Raw genomic sequence first — 7,360 nt, forward strand, 5'->3', positions numbered from 1 at the left:
TTCTGTATTCTGTTTGTATAATGCTCATAATCTATTTTATTCTTTCCTAGATATAAGACTTTGAATTCTACATTGTTTTATAATATATAGGTTCATTAATAAATGTGTCCTTTCAGATTGCATTCCATACCAAAACAGTTTAAGATTCCTTTTTTACTAGGTCCTTATAGTATATTTCTTTGGAATAAAATGACAATGTTGTCTAATTTTAAAGTTTTATAATGATTATGCTATGTAAAGGCCTTTCTAAGGTGAAGATTTAATACACTGATGTCAAACTTTTATTTATATGAATTACATGTATTGTTACACTTGTAATTTTGTAATCAACTTTTTAATAATTGTTTTTCATTTCTTGCATCTGAAGAATGAAAAATCTGGAATAATTCACAGATTTTCATATCATCTTTGCAATTGCCATGTTAATCTCTGTATTGGTGTAATTTGGGTACATGTGCTGCTGAAGCATGTAATGTCCTCTAAATTTAGGTAGTTAATGATGCAATATTTATACAGGATTATATCCTTGGGTGCCTGTTTGTAACAAGGAAACCTTATTGTTCCTAACAATGCTACTGATCTTATTTCCCTAAAATTCTGTGTATAATGGAAAATAATTATATTGTTCAGTTTGTAATTTTTTTGTCAATGACTATTTTAAATTTTTTCATTTTAGTTTAATCATACATTGAAGCATTTTTAGCTAGGTCCAAAGGGGATGGCTTTTTCAAGTACTTATTTATTCAACTGAGTTTGCTCTGTGTAGCTAACGGATTCAAAGTAAGCCTTGCTTAAGAGCTACTTCTAAACTTCTGCAGCTGAAATTTTCCCAAATGCGGTCTCATTGGCACAAATGTCTACCTGACACTTTACCCTTCTTCCATGTAGGATCAGACCAACCAGAATATCTTACCCTGATTGCGTAAATTGTCTTACTTGAACAAAATAAATCTTAGTTCCAAGGAATCATAGAAAAATGAATATTTCAGACAGAACTTTTCAGATTGGACGGTTTTTATCAAAATATAATTGTTTATCATACCTACCATTTCAAAAGTAGCTAAAGCCAAGAAGGTGAAAAAATTGTTCATATGCATGATTACCTAATGTCCTGGCCTATCTACCTTCCAACCAGGCAGGAACTTAGACTACTGCCTTTCTATCACCAAATATTTTCATAGCTCCAGGAGAAGTCCATATGTTTCTCCTTGTTATTAGGCCTTAAATTGGTAATGTTTCCCCTCGCCTCCAGTCTGTAAATCTACAAAAGGTAAAGGTTTAAGTGTAACTCTATCAAACACTGAGGTAGAGATAATGGAAAAATACTTTAAATCAGAGTTGCTTTTGATACCCTAACCAAAACAGAACAATGCAAAACATGTGCCGTTTTATTATATTATATATAGTTATATATTTTATATTTATATGTGCTGATTTTATATTTCACACAGTGAAACTTACTAGAATCAATTGATAATTTGACAAATAAAGTGATATTTATTTATTCCAATAAATAGAATTGGAATATAAATAATTAGGTTTAGAATATATATGAGAATATAAAAAGTATCAATGCAATGTCTTCGGTATACACTTGCGATACCTTCTAATTGCTCATGGTCTTCTGAATTCACATTGTTAAAAAATCAATGTTGTTTTCCTCTAATCTATAAGAGATTTTACTCTGATGCTCTGTTTATTGTTTTAACTCACTGGTCCCAAACTGTTTTTCTACATATTTCTGATGCATTCTTATATATTATACTCCAATTGTCCTAATACGATATCTAAAAGACATTATTCTTCTATAGACCCATGGGTCCTAATATCTTATGGCTTAGTTACCTGCATCATCAGATAACAGGGGCAAGACTTCTCAACTAGGCTTATGCAACATGCCAGCAGACAGTAACTGAAAATCCATCTCAATTTCTCATTTCTTATATTTCAGGGCTCCAATTCCTTGAGAAACAAGAATTAGCAGCAAGCAATTGTGTAATGTAAGGCAACTTAAAATGAAAGATGAAGTCTCAAAATGGAGAGAAATTACTGTATTTCAAACTGAATTTACAGATGACCAGCCCATATGAGTGAACAAGATCAGAAAGTGTCACAAGATTATTTTTAATACCCCTCCCCTAATGACTAACGTAGTATTTCAGTCCAGCATTAGTCGGCCCAAAAAATAGTTCCTGGAAGGATAGATCCGTGATTGATCTACCATGGTCAGGAAAACGACTTAGAGGTTAAATGTAATTCAGCAAAACATTAATTGAGAAGATCGTTTGTGCTTCAAAACACTGGTACTTTAGTACAACTTGGTTCTCTTGTATAAAAATGTTGTCATTCTCAAACCAACCTACATTTAATCTCCTGAAAGTGTATTCCTTTTCAAATAAACTTTTTGAAATCACACTTACCAAAATAACATTTGATAAGTAGATGACACTTAGTGACATTACAAGTTTTTCAAGTGTAGGGAGCAAGTTACAATAGAGGTGATTCATTTACCCAGCACTAATGTCAGACAGGTTCAACCATTCATTAAATTCTAGAAATAGTACCACGCACCATTTGTGTTGCTCAGTAGGTGCCTTCCAGAAATTTGTTAAATAGGTCAGCCTCCCATATTTTAACCCTAAACATTAGCTAATAAAGTAAATTTCATCACTTAATAAGGGGCATTTTAAAAAGTCACAAATACTTGCCTTATCATATGCTGTTTTGTTTTCCCTCTGTCTAACACAGTAAGAAATATGTCTTTAAGTCTTGAATATGGGTTCTCATTTGAGATGTGAAAAAATATATCTTCTATTTCTATCATATACTTCTATAGTAGTATATGTTACTTTTCTTCTTTTTCCAAAACTTAAATGTAGTAGAAAGTTTTATTCCATGTAAAATAAAATAATCACACATATTTTACAAAACCATTTATAAAAACTGGTAGTTAAGAATACATTCAAAGCCATTTTTAAACTTTCTTGTTGACTAATGATGAGAATATAATCATGTATAGGTGTTTCAAGTCTCCAGTCTTGCAAATTGTTATTGCAGATGAATGAATTATGGAAATATAAGCTGACATTAGTTCAAGTACGTGCAGGACTGAAACTCCATGGAATGTATATAAACCTTTCAAATATTAACAGACAGTTTAACAGAATGACTATCAGGAAGTTGAAACCAGAGAGCCATAATAGTAAAGACATAGAATGAATGAAAAATGGAACAAGGGGCAAGTACAGCTAGAATACTCAATGTACACATTTGAGAAAGAAAGTGGTAAATCGAAAATAAATCTTGGAGAAGGGGGTGGTTGAGAATGATAGAAGGTGTCACTGTGATCCAGGAGCAATGGATAATTAGGTGGACAAATTTAATTGTAAGACACTTGCACAACCTTTGGAAATTCAGTTAAAAAACACAAAAACACATAAAAATCACAACCAAACAGCAATCTGTAGGGAGTATGAATATGACCGCTCAAAAATTTTAAGCAGTTAATGGAGGAAAGTCTTAGTAAAAGCAAACAAAGATGTTCAAAGAGGGTAGTTTGGCGTAGGGGAGGATTCTGAACAGATTTAAATAGATTATCTAAGGTTATAAATCACCAATATCTGCTGCAAATATTATCTTTCTGAACTTGATACTCCAGTCCTGAGCCACAATTGATAGCTTGGAAATATGTAATGGAAGAAACAAGATGAAGAACCCATTACTCCATTGTAGAGAAAGCAATACTCTATTTTTTCTCTCATCTCTCTTCACTACATTTTATTCATACTTTTAGGTCAATTCATTTTGAATTACATTTTCCTTCTTTATTCTGGCAAAGTAATTGGTCAAATAATTCACTAAAAGTTATTTGCCATTTTTTTTGATTATGCTGTTTAATTGACTAAGCGAGTCCATTAAACTTTCCTCTTGCATTTTGTTGCCATGAAACAACATCTATGTTAATGAGGACAAATCTAATGTAAAAATTGTCTCCAGAAAACCAGTCCAAGAAACTGTGATTACAAATACTTGGCTAACTTTTTTCTTTTTCCTTTACCTTGAAAGTCTTCTTGTGTCTAAATTGCCCAGAAAAATAGGTACTCCATCACTTTTTGTTTCAATCAATTCTAAACTCAAGGATATATTTTGCTAACAAGATGCTTAGAGGAAGCCAAAATATACTCCATTTTTATATTCTCACTTAAGACTCTCCTTAGATACCATATCAGAAACAGTGAAGTTTTTCTTTGCAAAATTATTTCAATATATTATTTTTCTCTTGTTCTTGCATTTGCTCACCAAGATGTATGGAGAAGAATAGAGGTAAATCACCCATACCTTAGAAGACAGGTCGGTTACAAAAGGACAATGCTTCTGTGTCCTACTTCTATGTCCTCCTCTCAGCAATTTCCTGATTTCCAATTAAACACAGCTTCTAGGCTATTGAAGCCTCACCCACTGCTTCATCTTCATAGTTTCTCTTTTAAAACTCTTTTAAGGGTAGAGACCCAGCTATATACAACCAATCTGAAAAAGATCCCAAACCTCAAAATCTAAAGGAGTTTTATGACTCTTCAGGAGGACGATTGGGAGACCTAGGACACCCCATGCCAATCCTTTGATCATCACATTCCTGCCTCGGTTTGTCCCCTTTCCTATTGGCCAATATTCGTCGCTGTAACTGATCTGGATATGACCAGGTGTCAGGAATGGTAGTGGTTAGGGCCCCGTTCTTTTTTTGTCTAGGAGACAACTCCTCTGCTACTTGAACTCTCAGCAATCACTGGCAACCCAATGACTCATATCCTTTTGCAGGTTTCGTACGTGTTCCTCCATTTATTGTTCTGGCCACTAATGACTCTCAGTTTTCCCAGGTTCAATTGATTCATCCGTGCACTAAAAGAGCAGTAGGATTGATCCTTGCAATCGGTCCGCAATCATCGCTACAGTGGCTTCAGCTACCACCGCCGCTATATTGTGTCCCAAAGCGTGTCCACCGTGCAACAAATAAACCAGCTCATCCCTCAACTGTCATCCATAGAATTATAACATTTACAAGTTGCCAATCATCTTAAGGGAGGCCTCCTTGTGCTCCAACAACAAATAGACTTGCTCCAAGAACAGATTACATTTCTTTGATTACAACAAGGAGGACTATGTAATGCTATGACTACTTCTGTCTCTCAGCTTTCCACTCCCGCACCCAATTTCACTGAACTTAGTAACTACATCAAAGGCCCTAAGTCCCTTAAGTACTTAAACTTCAACCAAAACCTGCTGCATGATGTTACCCACCTAAACCAGACCACCATTCAGCTTATTCCCGCTGTCTCCTTTTTAGAAGATGTGCTTAAAATGTTACAACAATGGTTTTCTCCATCCTCTCTGGTCATCTGGGGAGGCCGTGCACTTGTAGGGCTTATTCTCCTAGGAATTATTAAATGCTTGCACTCCCGGCAAAAATGCCTCCAATGATGTGTCACCATAATGACGGTCCTTTTAAAAGAAAAGGGAAAATTTTGGGGTAGAGCCGGTCAGAACTGGTTGAGTCAGCTAGAGTAGCAGTTGAAGCACACTTCCTGCTCATAGAGAGGTGACCCACAGGCACGTCTGCCTAGCTTTACAGCCATGAGCTGTCCATGCTCCCTACATGTCCCCAGGGGACCAATCAGTGCCTGTCACCAAGCAGTGCCCATGATCAACTCCCCGCTAAGTAATTGGCTTGGAAGGACTCAGGAGGTTGGGAAAGCTGGGGCTATAAAATCTCAACCCTTGTGCAGAAATAAACGAGACCTGCTTAAGCCTGTTCTCCCAACGTGTGTTCCTTGAGTGTGTCGTTCACACTTACCTCCTGCTGGAGATCTAGCCCTACAATGTAGCAATTGGGGAGGCCTTATAGTCCTTCACCTTCATTAGACTTGAAGCTAAGAATCTGTGATTAGTTGGAAATCAGGCAAGAGCTAAGAAGGAGGACAGAGAAATAGGACATAGGAGCATTGTCCTTTTGTAAAAGACACTGTCATCCATGGTATGGGTGATTCAACTCTATTCTTCTCCATACATCTTGTTGAACAAATGCAAGATGAAGAGAAAAAATTAATCTATTGAAATAATTTTGCAAAGAATAACTTCACTGTTCCTGATATGGTATCTAAGGAGAGTCTTAAGAGAGAAGATAAAAGTGCAGTATTCTTTGGTTTCCTCTAAGCATCTTGTTAGCAAAATATCTTTGAGGTTATAAGTGATTGACCCAAAAATTGGCAGAGTACTTATTTTTGAGGGCACTTTAGACACAAGAAGACTTTCAAGGTAAAAGAAAAAAGAAAAATGTATAGGTAAATATTTGTGATCACAGCTTCTTGGACTGGTATTTTGGAGACAAAGTTTTACATTAGAAATTGTCCTCATTAACATTGATGCTGGGTTTCTGTGGCAACCAAATGCAAGGAGGAAGTTTAATGGACTCGCTTGGACAAGAAAACAGCATGATAAAAAAATGGCTAATAATATTTAGTGAATTATTTTGACCAATTACTTAGCCAGAACAAAGAAGGAAATATTTAATTCAAATCACTTGAATTAAACTTATGAATAAAAGTAGTCAATAGAAATTAGAGAAAATGTAGAAGACTGTTTCCTCTCCAATGGAGTAATGGGTTCTTGATCTTGTTTCTTCCATTCTATCTTCACAAGCTCTCAAGTGTGGCTCAGGACTGGAATATCCAGTTCAGATCAAGAGAAATCGCAGAAGAAAATATTTGCAGCATATGTAGGTGATTTATAACCTTAAACAATCTATTTAAATCTGTTAAAAATTCTCTTCTATGGGCTGGGAAGGTGGCTCAGTGGTAGAGCGCTTGCCTTGCATGCCTGAGGCCCTGGGTTCGGTTCCTCAGCACCACATAAGCAAAAAGAAAAACAAAAAAAATTCTCCTCTACCCCAAATTGCTCACTTCGAACAGCTTTGTATGCTTTTCCCAAGATTGTCCTTCATTAACTATTTAAAATTTTGAGAGGTCATAATCGTACTCTATAGAGACTGCTGTTTGGTTGTGCTTTTTGTGTGTTTTTGTTTTTTGTTGTGTTTTTTCACTGAATTTCAAAAAGTTGTGAAAGTGTGTTACAAAAATGTCCAGCTAATTGTCCAATGTTCCGGGATCAGAGTCATTCCTTCTATCATTCTCAACCAACCCCTTCTACAAAATTTATTTCCGATTTACCACTTCCTTTCTCACATGTGTATATTAAATATTCTAGCTGTACTTGCTCCTTGTTCCATTCTTCGTTCATTCTATAGGTTTATTATTATTCCTTTAATATTATTAATATTAATTCAATTTCCTGATAATCATTCTGTTAA

General features: G+C 35.2%; 1 pseudogene; it reads right to left on the reverse strand.

Moving 5' to 3' along the window:
* Positions 1 to 371: 371 nt before the first annotated feature.
* On the reverse strand, positions 372 to 469 carry LOC138815062 (U6 spliceosomal RNA; annotated as a pseudogene).
* Between the last annotated feature and the right edge of the window lie 6,891 nt (positions 470 to 7,360).

This window comes from Dipodomys merriami, unplaced genomic scaffold, assembly GCF_024711535.1.
Source record: "Dipodomys merriami isolate MVZ:Mamm:240054 unplaced genomic scaffold, mDipMer1.0.p SCAF_1077, whole genome shotgun sequence".
NCBI classification, from domain to species: domain Eukaryota; kingdom Metazoa; phylum Chordata; class Mammalia; order Rodentia; family Heteromyidae; genus Dipodomys; species Dipodomys merriami.